At 39.5% G+C, this 26,951-nt stretch overlaps 1 protein-coding gene and 1 non-coding gene across 4 annotated transcripts in view; both read left to right on the forward strand.

Moving 5' to 3' along the window:
* The window catches only part of TMEM108 (transmembrane protein 108), a 361,675-nt gene that overhangs the window by 133,572 nt on the left and 201,152 nt on the right, over positions 1–26,951 (forward strand). The window lies entirely within an intron of this gene.
* LOC144221829 (U6 spliceosomal RNA) lies at positions 14,674–14,781 on the forward strand. The gene has a single exon (XR_013332193.1). It is a non-coding gene; the product is annotated as a U6 spliceosomal RNA (small nuclear RNA).

Here is a 26,951-nt window from a genome sequence, read left to right on the forward strand (position 1 = left end):
ATTAAAACACGCACACACACACACAGTCAATTCTTCCTTCCACATTTATCTCTGTTTTACCTCATATATCTTAGAGATTGTTTAGATGGGGAGTAGGTTGCCCTAAAGAAATTTTAGTTCCTTTTTTTTTTTTTAACATCACGAAAGTGACATTTTTCATAGATAATTGAAAAATGCTAAAAAGTCAGAAGGAAAGGAATTGTCCATAATTCAACCATGCAAAGCAAACTGTGCATACTTTGGCAAGTCACCCCTTCCTAGGTCCACGTGTGTGCAGTGTGTGTGGAAGGAAATGAGAGTACTTTCCTCTTCCTGCAGTACTTGAAGAAGAACTAAGTATCTCCAGAATAAGAGGCAGAAGAATTAATTCAGTAAATAGGCAGCTTTGAGAGATGATATCACATGGCTAATGTCAGTGGTTGCTGTCTATCTCCTGTTGACCTTTTTCACAGCTGCCTGATGTCAACCAGCTACTAATCAAAGCTTGTGAATAGTTGGCTAACACAGCATAATAGAGCTCTCAGCCTGTAAATATGTTTATGATACTGTAAACACCACCAGCCTTTCCCATATATAGAGTGTTAACAGTCATGCTGTATCTGTTGGAGCATGTGATCAATCACCTGGAAAAGGACGGCAAAAATGCAAGCTTGTCATGTACATTCTCCCTAGATTGCATTCATTTTCTCCCCAGATACTCACTTGTGACATCTTGCTATTTTTGATAGATTGTGTTCTATGATTTTCTCCTATTTAATCCAGTAGTAAAGTGTTCCATAGGTCACTTATCTTACCAGTTGACAATGATGAGTAGTAACTCATCACTATGACATACTTTGTGATTTTCCACCTGTACATTAGTTTTTATTCGGATTTTCTTAATTAAGTTAGGTAAATTCCCACAGCCCATTTTCCTGGAATTTAGATATTTAAAAGCATTTATATACCTGTGCAATTCTCTTAGTTCTCCTTGGCTGCATTTATCCATGCTCTATTTTCTTCCATCTGTTCAAGAGGAACCACCCCTTCAACTACCTAATCATTGGGAGCTCTTATACCTTACTTGTCATATTTCTGGTATAATTCTTTCCAAGAGTAGAATCAAAAGTTTGCATTCAATTTTGGAAAACCCAGGATGAGATGATGATAGTGATGGCGATCATTAATACTCACATGGCTCTAACTCGGGGCCAGGCACTGTTCCACATGTTCTTGTTAACTTAATTCTCACAACAACCCTATGAACGGGTACTGTTGTTATCTCCATGAGGAAGGACAGTCACAGAGAAGTTAAAGGACTTACCCAAGCTAACAGAGGCAGAGCTGGGATTCAGACTCAGGCATTGTGGCTCTAGGGCCTCTTTCCTCTAATTGCTATTCTGAATGCTTTCATTCTGCTTCCACTTTTCACTTTTTTCTGAATTAATCTTCAGTCTGTATGAGGTATTTGTTTTGTTCCATTTTATTTGAAAAGATCCAACAAAGACCCAAATAATAGTTTTGTCCCTGATATCACTACAAGTATGAATGCATGTTGAGAAAAATGAGAGAGTCAAGATATTAAACAGGAAATTCCGGATTCGCAGTCACCTTCTCTGTTAATAGCTGTCAAGAACTATAGTGATTTCTGGTAGGCTTTGCAGTCATCTCCTAGTATATGCTTATGAGGATGGCTGGCTGCTTTATGGCCAGCCTGAGGCAGAAGGCATCTGAGGTTGGTGAGCTTGTCTTAGGGCCCACTTCACCTTAGGTGGATCACAGCTTCAGGTTAAAGTCCTCAACCTAATGAGGGTCTAGCATTCAGGGAGATACAGTATTTGCTGGTGTAGTCAGAAGTTCCCAGAACTCCATGATGCAGGAGGAAAGTGTCCTGGAAAGTGGATCTGATGGAAGAAGAGGAGCTGACACCATTCGGTGGAATCATATGAGGAAACAACTCTATTTGCTTTGTTAGTAGGTCTGGACGTGAGATTGTGAGAACATGTGTGTGGTTCTAGTTCATAAACCATCTCACTCCAAGAGTTGGATTTGGATCTAAAACAATACTCCATTTTTATTCTAGGTTGTTTCTGCAAACAAGAAAGCATTTTCCTTAGTGGCTTACCCTAGTGTCTTTTCATGCATTATCTAAATTCCTGGCACTGAATTGAATTTAGGGAGCATTTTGATCTGGCTCCCTTGGTACATAAACCAAGACACAAAGGTCTAGAGGACTCAAGAGATTTACTCAAGTTCTCACAAGTAATTATAAGAATACAACCCTGATATTTGGCTTGCCAGTCCATGTTCTCTTCCACTTTATTTCCATCTTCTGTTTATTGAAGGAAGGAATAATATTATTTGGAGCACTTGAAGGTTAACAAATACCGTTGCTGAGAATTTTTTTTAATTTAGAGTTTACGTCAACTGAGCAAAAGCGGATTTCAGGGTAGGCCTCAGAATTTACCCAACTTAATACCTTCATTTCTCCACATCCATTTAAGCAGGTATGATATCCAGAATCCTGGATTGAAGGAAAGCTTTTTCTAGCATGATTGACTTAACTGTTGATTTAAGGAAAGGGGAGAGGGAATGAAAGGAAAGAGAGTAGTGGAGAGGTGGGAGAGAGATAAAGGGATGGGAGGATGGTGCCTGAAAAGGAGGGATGAAGAGAAAGAAAAGACACAAACTAATAGTTACTCCCAACTTTGTGACTTGGAGAATGTAGTAACTTTCCTTAACACCAATTAACCTATGAGACTTGGATTACCTCAGTAATTTAACTTCTGTTCACTTTTAGTTGGTGTCACTCATTTAACATTTAAACAGCAGCCTCAGCAGGAATCTGAAGTTTTTGTGAAAACTGAAGCAGTGAAAGGGTGAAGGTATCTGAAAGATGTACCATGGCTTTAACTGTAGATTTTAGGTCTTTGTCATGGGAAGAGAAGTTTGAGGAAGGTAGTTGGGAAAAGGGCTTTCGCTAGATGCTCCATTCTGCCATCAAGGCCTAGTTTCCATCCTGAGTTCCTTAAGTCCCTGAGCCCTAGGACTACATTCCAAACTGTTTGAACATTGTTATTCCAGGCACAGATTAAAAATATTTTAGCCCTGGACCCTGGAGTCAAGTCCCTTTAGTTAGAGTGTGGCTGGGCTGGTTGCTTTGGGCTGCCACCTTTGAATGGTTTCCATTATAGAAAAACTGATGGAGCTTCTCCCAGGGTGGATCTAATCAGTTGACCCCACCTTGCTGTCACTGCTAACCTGGCCGTGCCTTCAAACCTCTGTTGACTTTGAGGACTTGTTGGCCTGCTCTTTGCAAGTCACTCAGCCCAGCCATCCTGCCCACTTATTAAGTATCTAGGTCAGTTGTGCCAAGTCCTACTCTGTGGAGGTCTGTTTGAGGATTTAATGAACTATATGCATGCAAAGTATTGGTAACTGACATTAAGGATACATGCTATCACTTGTAATAGCAAGTGAGTCCTTGTAATGGCCTCCTAACTGACCTTGCTGCTTTCTCCCTGCTCCCCCCAAAGCTATTTTCTATAAAAAGCCAATATGATCTTTTAAAAATGAAAATTCTATCTTACCACTTCCTTGCTTAAAATCCTCCAGTGACTTCTGAATTTTGGCACACTCCATAAAACCCAAGCTCTTAACCCAACCCTGCATAGCCCTGCATAATCTGGTTTCTGCCTCTATCTTGAATGTCATTTTATACAGACTTACCCTTTCCATTCAACTGCATGGATTTTTTTTTTTTTTAAAACATTCCCTGGGGTGCCTGGGTGGCTCAGTCTGTTAAGCGTCTGACTTGGGCTCAGGTCATGATCTCATGGTTTGTGGGTTCGAGCCCCACGTCGGGCTCTGTGATGACAGCTGGCTCAGAGCCTGAAGACTGCTTCAGATTCTGTGTCTCCCTCTCTCTCTCTGACCCACCCCTGCTCATGCTGCCTCTCTCTCTCTCTCTCTCTCTAAAATAAAAAAAAAATTAAAAAAAAATTCCCCAGTACCTGCTTATATTGTCACTTGTATACCAGCTATCTCTACTTCCTAGAATACTTGTCCACTGATCCTTATGTGATAGCTTCTTCACACTATCAGATTCCAGCTGAAGATCAATCCTCAAAGAGACATTCTTTAATTATTCTCATGTAGCTACCTATCACTTCAGGTCTTGTTTATTTATTATCTGTTTACTTCCATTAGAAAATAAACTTCATGAAGTCCGAGACCTTTCATGGCCTATTTTTTAAATTGTTTCCTCAGTGCATATGTTGGTACCTGGAACATAGTACGTGTTCAGCTACTATGTATTGAATAAATGAATGACACTTGGTAAGTGCTCAATAAATGTTAGCTCTTAATTGTATTGGAGAAAAACAAAAAGCTGAGACCTTAATATAACTGGAGTCCATTTGGTCCTGATTCTGTGCAGTGACATGTTCAGAGAAATAGCTGTTCAGAAAAATAGGACTGAAAGCAACTAAAATATTTCCTCAAGCAAATGTCAGAGGTGGGAGGGCATATTTTTCACCTATTACAACACTTGGCAAAACCCTGTCTTTCCATCTTTATCCCTCATAATACCCAGCACTCCTGGCAGCCACTCCACCAGTGTTACCTTCCTGTTTCCTTGCTAACTCCCAACAAAACTCTCTTCAAGCATGTGTAACTTTGCTGAGAGCTTCCAGGTGCTGGACCCATTTTCTGAATCAGCATAACAAAAAGCCAGTAGTCAAACAGGCACACTTGGAACCCTGGGGTGGAGGTGGTGAAGGTGAGACTGGGCAGATTCAGAGGTTAACAATTTTGTAACTGCTACACATACAGCAAAAAAGGGGAAACTGAATAAAGATTTTAATGAATTCTAAAGAATGGTACTTAAGAAAGATTATGAAATAGCTCTACTTGGGGAGCACTGAATCCCACAAATGTTTTATTAGGAACTAAATACACAAAAGGTAAGTCTCATGAATAGACACTTTTCCAAAGAAGACATCCAGATGGCTAACAGACACATGAAAAGACGCTCAACATCACTCATCATCAGGGAACTACAAATCAATATCACAATAAGAGATCACCTCACACCTGTCAAAATGGCTAAAATTAACAACCTGAGAAACAACAGCTGTTGGCAAGGATGTGGAGAAAGGGAATGCTCTTGCACTATTGGTGGGAATGCAAGCTGGTGCAGGTTTTTCTCCAGAATGCACTCTGGAGAACAGTATTCAGTTTAAAATAGAACAAATTCAAAGGGGTTCATGCGCCCCGATATTTATAGCAGCATTATCAACAATAGCCAAGCTATGGAGAGAACCCAAAGGTCCATCGACTGATGAATGGATAAAGAAGCTATGGTATATATGTCCCATGGAATATTACTCAGCCATCAAAAAGAATGAAATTTTGCCATTTGCAATGATGTGGATGGAGCTAGAGTGTATTATGCTAAGCTAAATAAGCCAGTATTTATTTAGAGAAAGACAAGTGCCATTTCATTTCGTTCATATGTGGAATTTAAAAAACAAAACGAGAACATATGGGGAGGGAGAGAGGGAAATAAACGATGAGACTCTTAAAGGTAGAGAACAAACTGAGGGTAGATGGACAGAGGTAGGTGGGGGATGGGCTAGATGGGTGATGGATATTAAGGAGGGCACTTGTTATGATGAGCACTGGGTGTTGTATGTAAGTGATGAATCACTAAATTCTCCTGAAACCAATATTGTACTGTATGTTAACTAGAATTTAAATAAAAATTTGAAAAGATAAAAAGGTAAGTCTCTTCATTTTTAGTATCCTGCTCTACAAAGCTCTGGACCAAGGCTTGGAGGAGATGTCTATTACCACAAAGTTCTTCCTCACTTAGATCTTTATGGACTCTGATTAAATGATGTTAACTTGCTTTATTATTTTGTTTTTAACTCTTGTGGATTAGAAACTGAACCTAAAAGGAAAGGGGAACTCTTACAGGCAGAGAAAAGAACTTGATACCAGACAGCTTAATATAAGCAGACCAAGATGAAGAATGATTTTCCTATATAGTCATGACAATGACTCTGATTCCTCAATTGGATATCAGGTCATATTTTCTTCCTAACTTTTTTCTCTGGTAGCGGGTTCTGGCTTCTAGAGCCACCAGTGCTTTCTGTTAGGCTCCTTTAGGTCCAACACATGTTTGTAAGACAGACCCTGAGGCTCACAGGATGTTGTCTGAAGGAAGCAGGTGTGCCGAAGAAGCTTTCCTGAGCCCTTGGCTTCTTTGTCACAGTGCTCCAACCAGCTGACCTCAGCTGACTCATCAGGTTGCAAGAGAAGTTGGGAATAGAAATTGTTTCCCTGGGCGATCCTGGCTGCATAACAGCTATCATTTGTATGTACTTAAATGATTTTCAGAGTAGCACAGCTCAGAGCTCCCAGCAGAGCATTCTGTCTGTTTATTTCTGGAAGCATATGAAACAGTGGTTTCAATGGGAATGTGGTTTTCAGAAGGTAATGTGGGCCTTATAGTAACATCTGGGGCTGAGTTTTTCTCCCACCTCACCTAGTTTTTGGTCAGAAGTCCATCCTGCATCCTAGGAACTTGGGTTTAATAGCTATTGCCTGCGTTCCAGTGCTTGTCTGTTAGTTCTGCTGTTTTTACCTGCCACAGTCTTGAGCCTCTCAGCTGCCATCCCCCAGAGAGTGCCAAGGCACATAAATATTCATGAGGGAAAGAGAGATTCAGAAAGTTAAGGTCAGAGGAACCCTCTTTCTGAGATGGGCTACTGGCTTCTTGCCTTGCTTTCCTTTTCCTCCCTCCCCTCCTCTTACGGTAAATTGTTATATAAAGTGGCAAGTATCCATCTTCTTCATCCAGTAGGGAAAGGCAGTGTGGCAAGTAACAGCCAGGAGACATATGGGAACCACACATGATTCCCTGGGATGGCAGAGTGTTTATCAACCCAGCTTACACCAGTGGTGACTAAATTGCTCCTAAATTCCTTATATATTCCAGGAATCAAAGAGGGTAGGTTAAGGAGAGCAGAAAATTACACATGGTAACATCTGTCATGGTTGACATTGGAGGGATGGGAGAAGGAGGTCCTGGGGACAGTCACACAGGAACTCACAGTGCTGCTTCCTCTGCTCCCCCAAACCTTTCGGTACCAGAAACCAGATTAAAAGGAATGACAACTGCAGCCTAGAAGACTGTGAGAGAGAAAGCATATTTCAGCCCTTTGCCTCCCTGAAGGGTGGGAGGGTAATGCTAAGTTGTCTGGACCTAAGGAATCTGAAGAATTTTGACACTGGGTAGACCTTCCTCAACTCTCACCTTTTGCTTCTCCCGAGTTCCATTAATGCTGACTGCCAGGTTTCTAAAGCTCAGGCTGCTGGCAAAGGCCCCAGTCTGTCCCACACCAGAGACTTGTTTTTTGGCAGTTGTGTGTTTTAGCCTCAAGTCCCTGATTTTCGGTTTTGTCACTGTTCTAAGCAAGGGTTTTGCCTGTTACTAGTTATCCTTACCTACGTTTCATCTTGTGACTTTGAATCAGAGATGCTTAGTTTGATTAACTATCGTTGTAATGCTCCCTTCCCTTTCTCTGCACTAGAATTGGTCTCTTAAATCACATCAATTTATAGAACAGCCACCCAAACCATTTTTATATGCCTGCCTTTGCATGAACTATGTTTAGTGCCTTTTTCTACCATGTGCCAAAATAATTTTATTCATCTCAGAAGACAAGACCAAGTGTCAAGTCACAGCATGCGGGGGTGAAGGGGCGGGGAAGGATACCTCCCTGACTTCATGTAACACCATGAATAGTTTCTTGGCTCCTTTAAAAGCTAGTTCAGGTAATGGAACACACCAGTGATTTAACACAATCCTTAACCCAGCCAGTTTCATGAGCCATGTATGGAAAGCCTGATACTGTGGACAACTGGTGAGTCCCTGAGCTGTACAGTGAAGACCCAGTGGCCTGTGAGAATGGAAGAGCTTTGTGTTGGAACTTAAAAGGCCAGCAATAGGCAGTGTGATATTTGTAGTGAGAGTCCTGGATTTGGGAACATCCTTACTCTGCCAATTTATTGGCCACATATGTGGTCAGAACCTTTAACTTCATAGTGTAGGTGTTAATGACTACTGTGTATCAGTCACTGTGTTTGGCATTGCGGATAAAGTTGTGAATGTGACAAGGTTTTGTGGCTAACTGTGACAACTCTGGATATATTACGGGGTTCTTGTGAGAGCCATTTCTTTTGTTTAAGCGTTCACAATACAAGTATTATTTCTATGGGAAATAGCATTAATAACAAATATACTGATCTCCACAGTGGGTTCACGTCCTGATAAGCCCATCATAAGTTGAAAAATACCATAAGTTGAAAATGCACTTAATACACCTAACCTGCCAATAATCATAGCTTATCCTAGCTTACCTTAAAGATGCTTAGAACACTTTCATAGCCTATGCTTGGGCAAAATCATCTAGCATAAAGCCTATTTCATAATAAAGTGTTGAATATCTCATGTAATGTATTGAATACTTTACTGAAAGTGAAAAGAATGTCCTATAAGTGTATTGGTTGTTTTCCCTAGTGATTGCCTGGCTCCCTGGAAGCTGGAGGTTGCTGTCCAGCATCACAAGAGTACAGTTCCTCATATTGTTAGTGTGGGAAAAGATCAAACTTCAAGGTGTGACTTCTACAAATGCTTATCACTTTCATACCATTATAAAATACAAAGCTCTTAGGATGAATAATCCTAAATCAGGGACTATCTGTATTTTAAAGTCTACATGGGAGATGGTCAATGTATCCAACCAAGGGACCATATTGAAAAAAAATACTAAGCAATGTAGATGGGGAATGCATATTATCTTTTGGGAAAGATTTTTTTATGCATTTATATTAATATAATAGCAAAAATTAAAAACATTACTGCCATTGATGTGAGGGACATAAGGTGCTTATTAAAAATTCATGAAACTCTTTTAAGTCATTTTTCCATATTTTTACTGAATACTTGGGAAGACTGCAGACTTATTATTAAGAATAACATCTATTGGGGCGCCTGGGTGGCTCAGTCTGTTAAGCGTTTGACTTTGGCTCAGGTCATGATCTCATGGTTTGTGGGTTTGAGCCCCGCGTCGGGCTCTGTGCTGACAGCTCAGAGCCTGGAGCCTGGAGCCTGTCTTCAGATTCTGTGTCTCCCTCTCTCTCTGACTCTCCCCTGATCTCTCTCTCTCTCTCTCTCACACACACAGAAATAAATTTTAAAAATTAAAAAAAAAAATAACTCTATTTATATAGCATATTTTCATATCACTCCTAAAAGGGTCAAAAGCAGCAGAGCTGGGTACTTGGGTGGCCCAGTTAGTTCAGCGTCCAGCTCTTGATTTCAGCTCAGGTCACGATCCCAGATTTGTGGGACTGAACCCTGCATTGGGTTCTGCACTAAGCATGGAGCCTGCTTAAGATTGTGTGTGTGTGTGTCTGTCTCTCTCCCCCTCCTTCCCTTCCTCCCTCCTGCTCTGTCTCGCTCCCTCTCTGTCCCCCCAGCCCCCCTCTCTCTCCTCCTCTTCCCCTGTGTCCCCCTCTCCCCAACCCTCTGCCTTTCTCCCTCACTCTCACACACACTCTCTTAAAAAGAAAAGGAGGACAGCACAGCAGAGTGCCTTGAGGGGGTGGATTGAGGACAGTCTTTAGGTCACCCTTTCATGGAGATGGAGGGCTTTGTGAGAGAGCTCCTTTGCTCATTTGAAGCCCAAGAGACAGTCCTCAGGATCCTTCTGAGAGAATAAATACCAAAGGTGGACTAGACTTGGGCAGACTTCGATGCAGAACACACTGAATGACTCAAAACTGAGAAGAGCACTTTAAAATCATTAACTATAGGGCGCAGAGGTGGCTCAGTTAAGTGTTTGACTCTTGATTTTGGCTCGGGTCTTGATCTCTCAGTTTGTGAGATCGAGCCCCATGTTAAGCTGCATGCTGACAGTGCAGAGCCTTCTTGGGATTCTCTCTTTCTCTTACCACCCCCAACCCCATCTTCTCTCAAAATAAATAAATAAACATTAAAAATAAATCATTAACTGTAAATTGAGTTTACAAATTGATAAAAAGACATTGTCCCATTGAAAACTCTTGGTGATATGTTGGTAAGACTACAGACTTTCTTGTATATATAATCTTACTTTTTGGAAAAAGAAGTGTTTGCAAGTTTATATAGAATATTAACTGTGGTTATTATTGGATGGTATGTTTCTGGGCTTATCTTTAGACTTCTCTTTATTTTTCAAGTTTTCTGCAGTAAGCATGTACTGCTTTTATCCTCAGAAAAATAGTGATTATAATATAAACAGAATCCTTAAATGTTATCTATGCAGGAAAGGGACTGTGTGCTGTTGACTGTTTTATCCCCAGGGTCTAGAATGTACGTTAGAATCACCTGAGAGAGCTTGTTAGAACTAAAGCTTTGTGAGCCTCAGCTCTAAAGATGCTGGTTCAGTTGGACTGGTAGAAGACAAGGCTGCCAAGGGAGATGGAAGCAGATTCTAGACTAAGACACAGTAAAGAGTATCAGAACCATTGTTTCCCATATAAACTCCAGGTTCTTGTAACTGGGGCAGAATCTGTATTCCAATTGCATGTTATAATTCAGTTTCCCTCCATCTTGGCTTCAATAGTTGCTTTACCTGGGAAGGATGTATCTAGTTCAGGTTTCCCTGAAGATGACTTTCAGGCTTCTGGGACTTGGAAAAGGCAATTATCTCTCAAATACCAGATGGCTGTATAGATTAGCCCCAGTGAGTAAAAACACAGTGATTCGAACAAAATACATGATTAGCTCGTTGAATAACAACAGCCCATCTTAGCATAGGTGTACTAGAAACAAGGGCAGGGTCAGATACTAACGCTTCTGTTTTCTTGAGTTCATTGATAATGCATTCAGTATTTCAGTACTATGCTGACGTTCACAGTAGGGAGACATGGAGGAAGGGCTATATACCACAGCATTCATATTTTTAATTAAAATAACATTTTCCTTAAAACTTCATGAAGAGAAAACCTTTTATAAAGGTTCATATAACCCTTATAAGATATAGGTAAAATCTATAAAGAACTTATCAAACTCACACCTAAAAAGCAGATAACCTAATTAAGAAATGGACAGAAGACATGAGTAGACACTTTTCCAAAGAAGACACCCAGATGACTTAACAGACACATGAAAAGATGCTCAACATCACTCATTATCAGGGAACTACAAATCAGTATCACTATGAGATACCACCTCACACCTGTCAGAATGGCTAAAATTAACAACATAAGAAACAACAGGTGTTGGCAAGGATGTAGAAAAAGGGGAGCCTTTTTGAGGTGTTGATGGGAATGCAAATTGGAGCCACTTGGAGAACAGTATGGACGTTTCTCAAAAAACTGAAATGGAACTACGCTAAGATCCAGCAATTGTACTACTAGCTATTTACCAAAAGGATACAAAAATACAGATTCATTGGGGTTCATGCACTCCAGTGTTTATAGCAGCATTATCAACAATAGCCAAGCTATGGAGAGAACCCAAATGTCCATCGACTGATGAATGGATAAAGAAGATGTGGTATATATCTCCCACGAAATAATAGCCATCAAAAAGAATGAAATCTTGCCATTTGCAACAATGTTGGATGGAGCTAGGGTGCATTATGCTAAGCTAAATAAGCCAGTCAGAGAAAGACAAATGCTATCTCATTTCACTCATTTGTGGAATCTAAGAAACAAAACAGATGAACATATGTGGGGTGGAGTGGGAAGGAAGAGAGAGAGAGTGAGACAAATCATGTGAGACTCTTAAAGATAGAGAACAAGGGTTCCTGGGTGCCTTAGTCGGTTAACTGTCCAACTTTGGCTCCAGTAATGATCTTACGGTCCATGAGTTCAAGCCCCGTGTTGGGCTCTGTGCTCTAGCTCAGAGCCTAGAGCCTGCTTTGAGTTCTGTGTTTCCTTCTTTTCCCTTCCTCCATTCACATTATATCTGAGTCTCTTTCAAAAAATAAACATTAAAATTTTTTTTTAAAAAGAAGAAACTGAGGCTAGGTGGAGACAGGGATGGACTAGATGGGAGATAGGTATTAAGGAGGGCACTTTGATGAGCACTAGCTGCTGTATGTTCTATTCCTGAAACCAGTATTGCACTATATGTTAAATAAAATTTAAACAATAAAAAGACAAAAAATTTCATGAAGAGAGAGAACTCAATGTTATTTCTCCATCTAATTAAAAAGAATAGTAGCATGTGTCCTTCCTGGGAAATTTTCTTCTTTAAGAATTCCAAACAGAGGGACACCTGGGTGGCTCAGTTGGTTAAGCATCCAACTTCGGCTCAGGTCATGGTCTCCCGGTTAGTGAGTTCAACCCCCACATGGGGCTCTGTGCTGACAGCTCTAAGCCTTGAGCCTTTTTCAGATTCTGTGTCTCCCTCTCTCTTTGCCCCTCCCTGACTCCTGCTCTCTTTTTCTCAAAAATAACATTAAAAAAGTTTTTTTTAAAGAATTCCAAACTAAAAAGAAAAAAAATTCAAACTAAGCATTTTAGTTTCATTTATGACTGCAATAGAAAAACTTATTTACACTGTCTACCTATGCATACACAGAACTATGTTGTATAAAAGACAGTCAAAGCTGCCCAAGTGCTTAAGACTGCCATTCTATTTCTGCTTAGTTACAAAAACAAATTGAAAGTTTCTAATATGCTTCCTGTTGAAAACCCTACTGTAGACTCCAGGATCTACAAGCTCTCAATTAACTAAGGTATAAATGAAGAGAGGAAAGATCACAGATTATTTAAAATATAGTTAAACCAAAACTACTCCAAATGGAGTACCAAAGTTTTAATTGTAAACATATTTAGTTCAAAATATATCCAGTATTCAGATACACATTAACATTGTAAAACTGTCATCAAAGCACATAAATAGGTATCGTTGGTATACATGCAGCTAAATATCATTTTACTTCCTCAAAAAAAATGGTCAAAATATGAAAATCAGGTTTTAAAAGATTAAAGTCTGTTAAGATATACTGATGAATTTTTGTTGAGAAAGAGAGTTGTCCCCAAAACATGATTGACATATATGTTCATTAATACCTATTTCCAATAGTAGACACATTCTAAAATACAGGTATTGGTGCATAATTGTGGTGATTTTGGTTTTGGACAAATGCATTATCTATACCTTATGGGGCTCATTAATCTTCAAAGTGATTTGTCTACTTGTAGACAACAGTTAAACCTCATTATCACCCTAGCCCCCGTTCCTAACATTTAGATGTGATGAAGATTAGGCAACTAAAACCATGGGTGTTATTGGCGAGAGGCAGCTCTGTGGGGTGAGTTGGTCTTTTTCATTATTTTACTTACTCATTTGGGAGCGTGAGGTCCTTGGTTCACACTTTCTTCTGACATTTAGATAATTCACCACGAGATAGATAGTGATGGTGATAGCTGGCTTTCCATTAATTTGTGCCTCCATGGTTGTCATTTGTCTACACTTACTAGATTCATGAAAGAAGTTAGCAAAGCTATAGGATAAACAGATAAATATGATATGCTTTAGAGACTAACAGTTTTACTTGAGGATGTTGAGGGCAAAATAATATAAACAAGTTATATTGGTGATAATTTAAAATTATTTTTATATTAAAGTGATGTGTACATGTTATAGAATATTAAGCAAAATGTACGTGCTTTTAAAGATGAAACAGGAGACTTCAAGGGAATTTCCTGATCAGAGAGGCCACTTTACACTATACCCAAGACTCCAGAATATGGGATTGGGAGGGGATGCAGTGGTATATATTAGTTTACTCTCCTATTATGTGTTTTTCTGTGAAAAGATTGAGAAGCACTGCAAGGGGCATGAAGAAAAATAGCATAAAGTTTAGTTCAGTAGATGCCCATTTAGTTACAATTAGGATGGGACTCCACAGAGTTAAACTTTTTCTGAAAAAGCCTAACTCTTAAATGAGCCAAGCATAAATCACTAATTATCCTGTTTATGAGGACTCAGTATTAAGAGTTTAAAGAAATACAAATGGCTAGATTATAACAATTTCCTGATAGAGAACCATTACTTTCCTCATTTACTTACTTTAATGTTTCATTTACCATTTTGATGTCAAAAGTTCCCATGACTTATGCATACCTGTACAGTCTTGCTGCTAAAGATTCTCTACAGCTCAGACTTTGATGATGATGATGATGATGATGATGATGATAGTCAACACCCGCCTAGTGTTGATTATGTGTGAAGTACTGGTAAATGCTTTGCATTTAACCTTCACAGCAACCGTATGAGATAGTTATCCCTATTTTTCCATTTTCCAGATAAGGAAACTGAGGCACAGAGACTTCAGTAATTTTCCAAAGGGTATGTTGCCTAGAAATGGTAGAACCAAGGCTGGGCCCCAGGCAATCTGGTTCCAGAGTCCTGCTTTTAAATATTATTTTTCCCTTCTGATCACCATCCCTGTGCACTGTGAGTGATGTTGAAAAACTGCTTGAGTCACATACAGCATTAACAAATGAAGATCTGGTAGAATTAGACAATCAGCACACAGTAGATGATTCCAGAGAGAATCATTTGGCTAACAAAGGAAATAAAATGAAGCCCTGAAATAGATTCTGTTTAATTACTTTCATTATGGTCCTTGTTTCAGCAGCCCATGTACTAAAATTGGAACGATACAGAGAAGATTAGCATGGCCCTTGTGCAAGTATGACACACAAATTTGTAAAATTGCTTTCACTATGATTGTGCTATGAACATCCTGTATGAAATAAAGGATGTTGTATGGTAGATATATCAGACAGTTCTGTTGGGAAAAACACAAAAGTTCCAAAAAGCATTCCATTTATTGTTTATTCAGAGAATTAGTGACTTTTTCCCAGTTATTTTCAGATAAAGAAAATATGTATTTAGTGTATGCTTAATAGTGTATGCTCAAAAGTTAACTTCAGTGTAGTTATTGACACAGCAAGCTAGATAACCATAGAAAGTTGATGGTGCCAAGTGTCAGTAAAGGTATGGAAGAGTTTCATTTGTGATTCAGTTGTCCTATCCCAGAAGAGAAGAGCCTGAGTGACCTTACCTATGTCCTGTCACTCCAGATTTCTTTATTTTTCTTTATCATAAGAGAGGATATGTAATTGGGCTATATTGCCCCTTATGATTGCTCTGAATTTGGAAACTGTGTGTGTGTGTGTGTGTGTGTGTGTGTAATTTTACTACTGTTAATAGCTTCCTTCCTTAGATCTATGCTTTTTGAGAAGAAAATCTGCATTCTTTCCAAATACTGAGTGTTTAGGGTCACTTCATCACTAAAGTTTCCCATCCTGTCCCATAGCCTTGGCTCAGAGATTATCTTCTTATGAAAGACCCCATTGCACAAAGAGAAACACTTGCAGGCACATTTAAGTGAAATATATAAAGATTTTCCAGGAATGATTTTGCTCCAAGAAAATTAAGCTGTAAGCAAACCAAATCCAGAAGCATGAATTTCAGTTAAATGGAGGAGGGATGATTGTTCATTATCACCACATTAATCTCGGATTTTGATCATTCGTATAGAGATTTAACCAGCTAGCCAACATAAAAGCAGCTCTGAGTCCACTCTTTGGAAGTTCTCTTATCAAATAGTCTGACAGTGACCAAAATTAAGTTTCAGCTTTTATGCTTTGGACCCTGAAAATAAGAACGTGGCTAATATTGAAACAGTCTAAATATTCAGAAGTCTTTTTGCCCAGAGCAATGCATCAGAGATATCTTCCCACACAATGAACTGTGGCAATAGTCTTTGCCTCTAAACCTCAAATCTTCTTTGCCTAGTACTCCATCTAGTAGATCCCACCCTGTCTAGGCAACCCCACCTGGCTTGATCTGCTACCAGGCTGCCGTTTATCTGACAGATTAGTCAAGGTCCAGTAGTTTCTGCATGCACTTGACTGCCAGCTTTTCATTCCAATTTTAATGGAAACAGTCCTTCCTTCCCATTGTGGATCAGTTAACCAGACTGTATTGAAGGCAGAGATTAACTTTTCCTCCCAAGACTGGTAGTCCTAAGCAAAATAAGAAAGATTAAAATTTGCTTTTCTCTAGGAAAATGCATAGGTCTGAGTCTCTTCAGAGAGTTCTCTGAGCTTAAATGTCAGTGGGATCTTTAAAAAGACCTGCTGGGGAATCACCCTTTAGAGAGAATAGCCTGAGAGTCCAGTGCGGGCTTATCACTGGCCACATCTGTGCATTAGTAGACCATAAGAAGGGAATTCTAGGAATACCAGAGTCATTAGGTAGTGTCAAACATTGTCATCTTGCAGTTTTTATTGTCTGGTGGCTTGAAGGTTCACAGTAAGACATTTTCTTCCCACGTTTTAATATTCTTGTACCCTTAAACACTGCCTTATGCATTTATGTCTGCCTCAGCCAGCAAACCATTCTTCCCTTATCCCAAAAGCATAGGGCCCAGCTAGAGGTGTGCTGAATACAGCTGTCCTTTCTACAAAGTCTTCTGAAGTCCAGATATGATACTCCTTGTGTAACAGCACCGAAACCAAATATATCTTGATAAGATGATTCTGTGGGAGGTGTACCTGACTCCGTTTTGTCCTTTCTTGCATCAGCATCCTCACTGTACTATCCTCTCCAGACATCTTTCTAGGAATAGCAAATCTTAATCTTTAGCTAGAAGTAGAAAAGACTTTGTAATAATAACAAAAATATTAGTTGGAGATGTTTGAATCCTCGTTCTGGGAATGATAAGTAAGTAAATATATAAATAAAAACAAATAAATGTATGTCTTCACAGATATTATAATAATACATCTTCCCCTCTTTCCCTATAGGTCTGTCTCATTATAGGATGTTATTCTTAAGGTACAGTGGGTTTATGGCTTTAGCACAGGAGACTGGTGAGACAGTGGGTATTAAAGCAGACATCGAGTGAGAAGGCCCATTAAATTATTTTATCTGCTCCATAGGTGTAGAGAAGACAAACTAGAGGGCCCAGCTCATGAGGTTCTTCTATAGTACAGAGACTGGAATTGGGAAGAAGGAAAACATGATATGAGAAAATAAATGTCTGCCTCTGTCCTGGCTAGGGTAAAGATGGAGAAAAGAAAATAAAAAGAGGAAGGGAAACAGAAATGTGTGCAAAAAGGGCATCTCCCCAGTTGGTTCTGCACTTTGGTGTTGAGAGACAGGACTTCAGAGGAGCACTGCAGACTCAGGGTTCTGCCCCTGTGCTCTTAGTGGGACTGAAGGAACACAAAGGAGCTTTGTGCTCTACAAACCGTTATGGAGCAGCTCAGTTATCGTGCAGCAGGGTTGCTGAGGTCAGAATCAGAAGCGTCACAGCAGGTGTTGGGGCAGACCATTGGGCGGGGGTCTAAATGGCATAGGAGCACACTCTGGGGTCTGTAGCCAGCCAGAGGTGGACAACAAAGGGGCATTGGCAAGTCCTATCTGGGAGCATTACTGGAGGCAAAAGAAGGGGCCAGTCTGGTACTTCAGAATCAAGAGGCCAGAAAGACACATGGTGGCAGGGACTGTTACTACAGATCACTGGGTGCCAGGCAGTGCATATGAAAGGACTGGCACGACGCCTGATGACTACCCCCAACTCCCATCAGACACTGAGGAGGGCTGAGTGCCAGTATGGGAAGAGCAAAGCTATCAGGGAATCTGAATATTTTCTAAAGGAGCTGTTTAAATTATAATACCGAGCTAAAGTGTAAGCCAGATTGGACATTTAGTTACAGTGAAAGGCATTGTATCAGATGTGATCAGAACCAATTTTTTACAAAGGTTAAAATGAAGAATGATCATTACATTTGTATATATCTTAAACATTTTATTTTAACTTAATATACATTCATACAGCATTCTTTTAATGTGGGTCCAACAACATTTCTTCATATATTGGTCTTCTAATTAGAGTTCTTATTTCTAGCATAAAGTACTTCTATCATGCTTTGTCTACAGTTTCTAATTGTATTTTCTTCACTGGGCCAATAACTCTTTAAGCCACTTGCAAAGAATTTTGAGTATGGAATCTTAGATTTTTTTATAGTTTAAAAATTTTTTTACAATTGCCCTGACACCTAATTGAAGTAATTGTTAAAGGAAACACCTTAAGTCTGCTCAAAGCATTCAGTTTAGTTTTCATACAGATAACTCTTTATCTTCACAGTCATTTTCCCCCTATTTTGCAGCATACTTAATGATATTACATAACTAAAATAACACATAAGGTAGACAAACAGATTTGGGGACACAACTGACTCTTGAAAGCAGACACTGTGGAGACATCCCAGATAGAAACCTGTCACTGGTGAGTGCTCTGCGTACCACAGGAAACAGTATGGTGTGGAGAAGGAATGGAGGGTGCTGGTTAATTCATCAGGTTAGTTAAATGGAGATTGGTTAAGAGCACGAAGAGTGTAACATTTTCTCTGTAACAGCAGATGATGGCTCAAAAGAAAGGCCAAATTAGTTATGGATAGCACTTTAACATTTAAAAATTTTTAATTACATTGTACCCTGCACTTCCCAGTTAGATGCTCTGTGGGTTGAACTTTGAAAAATCCCCCCGTATACATTCTTAATCAAACCATGAATGTATATCGTTAATTTGTACATGGATATTCAGTGGGACACTGACTTTTTTCCTGTTAATCCTTTTCCGTGATATTCTTGATTACACGATAGTCAGGAAACCAGTAAGGTTTTTCTTTCTTGTCTGTAGAGTTCATTCTGGTTTCTGCTTTCATGCCTCCTGGAAGGTTTCTTAAAATATGATCTTCATTGCTGTATTTGTAAGGTAGTTTGCTTCCTGCCACAACTTCTCAGAATTACAGCTGTCTGCTCTACCACTTAACCTAGGTTTGGGTTGCCTTTGTTGCTCTGGCTTTGTCTGTTCTCTAATTTGTGTCCTCTTTCAGTTCTCTGACTGAAGAATAAATAGGACGGGATATTTTAAGTTACTTTTGGTTGGAAAAGTAACTTTCTGATTTGGGGTCCCAGCTCCAAGCAGTTGTTTCCCCCATTGAATGGACATATCTGTGCTTTCTACTGAATTCTTATACTTCTCTGTCCTTTACCCTACCTGCACTTCTGCCTGTCACCAAAGGTGTTTGTGTGTACCGTTTTGTGTCCAGTGCCATGCAGGCTTCTTGTGTTCTGTGCTTGGGCACTATTTATGTATGCAGTAACCTAATTCCTACTCCCTGTGGCCACCTGAGCCTGAAGTGGAGCAGGTGAAAGGGAGAGTCGGTAAGCTCTTCCTTGACATTCTACCCATGGGTATATTCACTTTTCATTTGCAGAGCCAAAGATCCTACAGGCTAACTCCTGGCCCTGGCCATGGCATAGGGGGCAGAACTGTGAGTGTGTGTTGACTTCTCCAGCTATAGGAAAACTTCCATCTAGGAATAAGCAGCTGCCTCCATTATGTTTAGCAAATGAATTGAGGACCTTTTCAGTCTGTCAGAGGATGCGTATTCCAGAATAGGGTGGCCATCCTTCTCACTTTGGAAGATCAAGAGTAATAACCCATTTTTGGCTTTGATTTTGATATTTTTGCCAGAGCCAATAGTATTCATTAACAACTGTTAAGGATTGCTTCACAGTGTTGGTAACTACTTGTGATCCATTCGTTCTGAATCTTACTTTCAAAACATTGGTGGTAAAAGAGTTGGTTAACTTCCCCCAAACCATTTTAATTAATCTTACTCTTCTCTTCCTATTGTAAATATAATTTGTAATTAATTCCCTACTGTCCTAAGTCTGAACCATGTCTGCAAAGCCATGTCATATAAAATGTTTTTTGTTTTTTTTTTTTTAAATTTTATTTTAGAGCATGCACAAGCAGGGGGGAGGGTCAGAGGGGAGAGAGAATCCTAAGCGGGCTCCATACTCAGTGTGGAGCCTGCATGGGGCTTATCCCACAACCCTGGGATCATGACCTGGGCCAAAATCAAGAGTCAGACACTCAACCAACTGAGCCACCCAGGCACCCCTAAAATCATTTAAAAATGCATAGCATCAACCACTGTGCTGGGTCATTTTTAATACTCTGAAAAGGCTTAGAAATCAAGACTCAGTTTAAAACTTAGTCTGTCCTATTTGTGAGTAGGAACAGAAATATGTCCTCCATTGATCTGTGCAATTATCCCTGGAAATAGCATATAAGGAGAAAAGTCCCAATCTAAGTTTCCTTTTGATAAAATCTTGGCAACAGTGTTGGCAACAGCTTTTCTAATCCTGGGTTTCAAGTCTTTAGGAATAATTTTGTTGGATGATGCCTACTTTGAGGATATGGTATTTTAAATATCATATTGCTTCCAGACATATGAAGGTTTAACATGCAAATTAATATATAATTTCTCCTCAGTGTGTGTATGTTCATGTTCTGTCATATCAAGTCACTTGCTTATATCAGAGAATGAGACCTTGGGCAAGTCAGTTAACCTTTCTGGGCTGTTGTCTCACATTGTGATGTGAAAGAATTGCAGTATGTTTTATTCTAAGCTTTTCACAGTTATAACACTTTTATTCTAATGGGAAAGAATTTTGAGATCGCATGCTTATGTGTGCCCTGCATGTGCAAATTACATAGACTGAAGTTTTATTTCTGAGAGCCTAGACTAATAAGATGCACATAGGCTATTGTCTTCTGTTTTACAGTTTTATGTATGTAAAGGGAAATGGGTGTCAAAAAAAGATTAAAATCTTTTTTTTTTAATGTTTATTTCTGAGAGAGAAAGAGGGTGAGTAGGGAAGGGGCAGAGAGAGACAGGGAGGCACAGAATTTGAAGCAGGCTCCAGGCTCTGAACTGTCAGCACAGAACCCGACATGGGGCTTAAACCCACAAACTGGGAGATTATGACCTGAGCTGAAGTTGGATGTTTAACCTACTGAGCCACCCAGGTGCCCCAAGATTAAAATCTTTTTTGAGTAAATATTGGATCCACGTCTAAATGGATCTTCACCATCAACCACCACTGCCCACCTCCAGTGTTGGAAATTCTGTAACAGAATGGTGTCACATGAGCTACTGAAGGATTGAAGGGTCAGGAGGAGAACTTTGGGCCTGTGTCTCCCAGGGCTGTCACCAACTCATTAGCATAAGTAGTGGCTTTGTGGGTGCTCTAACAAGACACTATGGCTTTCCCAGCAATTTCCTACCCTCATTCAGGAGAGTGCTACAGCTTACTTTAAGTTTATATTTATCAGGGCCCCAATCTCTGGAAAAGGAAGAAGACAGGAACAAATAATCTGTAGGCTTGAAAGAATTCTGATGGCTCCTGTGCCACTTCTTCCTTGGAGCCATTAAAAGCTGTCTTTAGATTTAATTCTCTATTTCTAATCTGCTAAAATGAGAACCATAGCTAGTCCTCACCCCCTTTCTTGATTCTCACACTCCATTAAGATTGAAGCTGGTTTGTCACATTGACACCGAGGAATGTTATTATTCAAAGCTGAATTAAAAAGGGAATTTATATAGAACAAAACCAATAAGCCAAGCAGCCTTGACATTTAATTTTCTTGGAAACCTTTCTCATTGACCCAGGGAAGTCTGCATCTACACATTTGCAAAATGAAAAGTGGTATAGTAGGAGGATAATCTCCTCATATAAATAATGAGTAAATAATCTGAAAGAGATTAGATGTTAGAGATGGTCATTTCTCCTTGCCTTGTCCTCTTTCTCTACCCTGAAATGACATTTATGAGTTCCAGCTTTTAGAGATGTTTTTCTTTTATTCCTTTTTTATCATAGACAGGAGAGTTTGGGGAAATGGGGGGAGGACTAATTTTTATTTATGTTTTTGGACATCAGTTTTAAGTTTGCACTGTTAACACTGCTTCTTGGCACATAAATTCAGAGGATCAATAACCAAGAGTCCCCTCAAAATCCTAATGTAAATTGTGTAGGTTTAGTTCAAGATACTTTTTGGCTCTTTAAGGTTGGCTGAACATACAGAAGGAATCATTTCAGGATCATTTAGCTTTCTGTTTTAGTCAGGGTAGGTAATGGTTGTTTTAACAAAAAGTCAGAGTCTCAGTGATTTGACATGTTAAAAATTTATCACTCACATCCTGGGTCAGTGTAGGTTAGCAGAGGGTGAGGTGAAGCATCCTGTTCTATATAGTAATTTAGGAACCTAGAATTTCTCTGTAATGTAACTCTGTCATCTTCTCACATTCAGCATCCCTTCATTGGATTCTTTGTATCTACCTGCTAGGGAAGTGAGAAAGAATATAAGGTCACACAGAATAGAGATAGGTGGGTCAGTTTCCAGCTTTTTGACTAGAACTCAGTCACTTGGTCTTACTTAACTGCAGGGGAGATTTGGAAATGTAGTTTAGCACTGTAATCTGCAGAAGGAAGAAATGAGTTTCGTGAAACTTAGTATTGACTCTGCCTTGGTTCCTTCCCTCTTCCTACCCATACCTGTGTACACAGCCCTTGTCTCACGGTGGTCTACCTGTGATGACACCATGGCATTTAATTTGATCTAGTGGTTAGGCAGCCATTTGATGCTTTCAGAGAAAAGGAAATGACCTTTACACACAGAGGATGGCTTTTCTACTGTCAGGGTAAACGTGTAAATATAGACCCTGCTTGAATTGCCATATTTTGAAAGTGGAATTCTACAGGGAATGGATGCTGACTGTTTAATATATACTCAGGGGAAGAGGAGATATCATCCATTCATCTATTATTTTAGGGAAAGCTTTAAGTGATCTTCTCTACCAAGCTGTTCCTCTGTGTAGAAGAGAAAATTACAGAGCTTCAAGATGACCAGATGATGAAGAGAAAAAGCTGGAGATTTTAGCTTAAATGATAATGGAATAAAGTGACTTCATGATGTATAGTAACAGATTACTTGACACAAATTTGAGACACAGTGTTCTAGAGATATTCATTTATGTCCCTTAACCTTATTCCAAAATTCAGAGTCTAAGGAATTACGAACTCAAGTTGGTTCTTGATTAAGAAGCAATTTAGGGGCGCCTGGGTGGCTGAGTAGGTTAAGTGTCCAACTTCAGCTCAGGTCATGACCTCGCAGTTTGAGTCCCGCATCGGGCTCTGTGCTAACAGCTCAGAGCCTGGAGCCTGCTTCGTATTCTGTGTCTCCTCCTCTCTCTGCCCCTCCCATGTTCGTGCTCTGTCTCTCTCTGTCTCTTAATAATAAATAAGCACTTAAAAAAAAAAAGCAGTTCAGACAAGTGAAGGACTTATTAGATAAGGCCAAAAAAATAAAGAAACTTATTGACAGGGAACTGATAGGAGTCAAAGATAAGCCTGTATATTTCTGCATTGATTTTAGTGAATTCTTCAGCAGAGCATGATAAAGGCATAGATTGGCATTTTGTTGGGCATGCTGGTATTTCACAGGGGAGATTTCTACCCATGGATATTTAGGGCCCATCAAATATGGTACCGTATGCTTTTGCTCAAAATCCCATCCCCGGGAGGGATGTGGAAAATGAAGTACTACTTATTGATTATAGTACTAGCTTTATCTGCCAACAGAAGACCAGTACTGCAAGAAAAATCCCATTTCCATGGCAACAGAGATCTCTACTTTTAACTAGATATCATGTGAAGAAGAAACTATTTTTTTCTCTAACCTTAAAGATTGCAATTTTGAGAATACAGGAATGATTTTTGGCAGCAGGGTGTTAGAGCATCTGGGCAAAAGGGCTAAAGTCCAGGGTGAAGGCCTTTAGGACTTTTAATACGTCAACCCTGATTTTATATCAAGGCAGGAAGCAAAACCTAAACCATATAAGACATTATTTTCCTACTCAGAAACAGTTACCTTTTATTCCAGAGGTATCTCAAAGGTAAAGGAATAGGACATTTCATTTGTTGAATTTCCCTGAATATTACCAGATGTTCACAAATGGGAGGAGAGAGGAGCCAATGAAATTAACCTTTATTGGATGTTACTATGTTCTCTTCCTGATAATTTCTCCTACTCTTTTCATGAAACATTTTAAGACCATGGCGCCAGCCCTGTAAGAGATGCTTGTCACCCTGATGTAGAAAACTGTGCTCTAAAAGCTTTGCAGTTGAGAAATCATCTGCCATTTTTGTTTTAAAACCTTGAAATGTCAGTAAGTCTGATCAGCCAGCCAATTATCTTCAATATAGAGGCATGGAGGGATTTGGGGATGAAAGGAGACCTGGCACCTACTGACCACATGCTCTGTGCCAGGCACTGTGCTGGCTGTTTGACCATAGTCTGTGCCATCCTCCTTGCCCTTGTCAATAAAGGACATTGACTCACACTGGATACCATTAGAGGCAGTCACTTCTGTATGAGTACCTAAACTAAGAGTTCAATACAACATTCTGTAACCATCGGTGCTAAGTGTATCGTGATCTATCAGAGTTGACTGAGCTGGTGTTTCAATTAAACTTTCATTGCAAACAAAGGTCCTAACTATGCCCATCTGATTGATTTTTATTGATGATCAAAATTATTAAATTTTTCATTTAGAATTAATTGGTGGAAGTGACAGAATGTATTTTTGAGTAGTACCATTGTGAATAAAATGTGAGGATGGGTGGTGGGTACTCTAAGGGAGACAGCCATGTAGAAAAATGGAGGTGAGAAGGCAAAAATCAAAAGGGGAATCAATCATCTTTTACAAAATATAGTCCCCAACAGAACTTTAATAACTAAGTTTTAAATTCACCAAGGTTTTCTCTCCCACTGTTCACTACCTTTGTTTAGGGTAAATTTTCACCTCTCTTATATGAGATAGGCCTCTTCTCCTTTGCAGTTTTGAGAAATGTTTTTAAAAGTCTGTCAGAGTGCTTGATTTATGCTGTGGTAGCAAACCACCCCAGAATAGCAACAGATGACAATCACAAGTTTATTTTTCCCTCATGCTACATGCCAACAAGGATGGGCTGTAGCTTTGCTTACTCATCTTCACCCGAAGACCCAAGCTAATGATACAGTCTCTGTCTGGAACACTGCCAGTTTTGTGGTAGAAAGAAAAGAATTCCATCCTGTTAATGGAGCAGTTGCCATTAAAGCTTCAGTCCACGACTGATGTGCATCACTCCTGCTCACAATTTGTTGGCCAGACAAATCACATCACGAGGTTTGGGCAGGGAAGGAAATCCTTCTTCTCTTTCTAGATTTAATCTTCAGTACCTTGAACTTCTTGGGGGAGAGCTACGCCATTTCTCTTTTTCCTGGGCCATGTTGTCCATTTGGGGACCACCTTATTCATTCATTCAGGGTTCTTTTTTTAAAAAAGGTCTTAAAGCCTTTTAAAAAATGAAATTTATTCATTCAGGGTTTTTTTTTTTTAAAGGTTATAAAGCCACACCTTTAAATTGGCCCTTACCCTGAGACAAAGATTTAATGACCTTAATCGTTCAAACGTCTTCTCAGTATTTTTCTGTTACAGTATGGGTTGTAAAGAAGTTGGCTCTTCTAATCCTACAAGACTTGGAATTTCTGGACTCTCAGTCCCTTTCATTTCTGTATATAAACTAACCATTTCTTTAAGCCTCTTTTTCATGGTACAGTTGTCAGATGCAACCAACAGCAGTCAAAGGATGCTCTTAGCATCCATTTTTCACCTTTTTCACCTAAAGCAACAAGCTTATCAGCTGAATTATTTGTATTCTATTTTTTTTTTCCGGAATCAATTTTTATTCATGAATTATTTGTATTCTAAATTGTCACAGGTGACAGTTTTTAAAAACTGTTTTCCTGGGGCACTTGGGTGGCTCAGTTGGTTAAACATCCCTCTTGGTTTTAGCTCCAGTCATGATCTCACTGTTCATGGGTTACAGCCCATGTTGGGCTGTGTGCTGACTGAGCAGAGCCTGCTTGGGATTCTTTCTCTACCTCTCTGACCTCCCCATCTAATGCATGCTCGCTCTTTCTCTGTCTCTCTCTCTTAAAATAAATAAGTAAACCAAAAAAAATGCTTTCCTACTGCAAAGCAGATTGCCATTCTTCAGGCTCCGCTAAGAGTTTCCATACAGGACTGCTACCTGACCATAAGTGAAGGCCCTATATTTGAGGGCTTTTTGTTGTTACAGGAATACTCCATTCCTGATACCAATAATTTAATTTAACTTTCTTTTTAAGTTCATTTATTTATTTAAAGAGAGAGCACAGGAGAGGCAGAGAGATGGGGAGAGAGAGAGAACCTGATCTGGGGCTCCAACTTACAAACCCGTGAGATGATGACCTGAGCTGGAACCAAGAGTCAGATGCTTAACCGACTGAGCCACCCAGGTGCCCCTTAATTTAACTTTTAACTTAAAGTTTATTTAGTCATTCTCGACCCTGCATTAAATGAAGATAGTAAACCTTGCACTGACTCTTGTTTGTATAAAACACAGGAATAGTACACCTAGGTGGCTCAGTCAGTTGAGTGTCTGACTCTTCATTTCGGCTCAGGTCGTGATCCTAGGGTCATGGGATTGAGCCACATGTTGGGCTCTGCCCTGAGCATGGAGCCTGCTTGGTATTCATTCTCTCTATCTCTCTTTCTCCCTCTCTCTCTCTCTCTATTAAAACAACAAAAAACACATATATAAGTATGCTACATAAACAAATACACAGTATAACTGTGGTATTAAAATTTCATGCAGGTTCTGAGGAAGGCAGAATTATGTGGACAGAAATCAAAAAGGCACAAGGGAATTGTATGGGGGTAGTAGAGGTATTCTATATTTTAATGGTGGTGGTGGTTACTGTATATGTATTTTTCAAAACTCATTGAATTCTACACCTAAAAATGTGAATTTTATTAAATGTAAATCACAGTTCAATAAACTTGTTTAAAATAAAAAGAAGGAAAGTGAGAAAAACAAAATAAAATTTCATACAGGGAACATTTGGGGAAAATGTCCAAAAAAGTCTGCTGGGGGGGGGGGG

The sequence above is a fragment of the Crocuta crocuta genome, unplaced genomic scaffold (genome assembly GCF_008692635.1).
Source record: "Crocuta crocuta isolate KB4526 unplaced genomic scaffold, BGI_CrCroc_1.0 scaffold580, whole genome shotgun sequence".
Taxonomy (NCBI): Eukaryota; Metazoa; Chordata; class Mammalia; order Carnivora; family Hyaenidae; genus Crocuta; species Crocuta crocuta.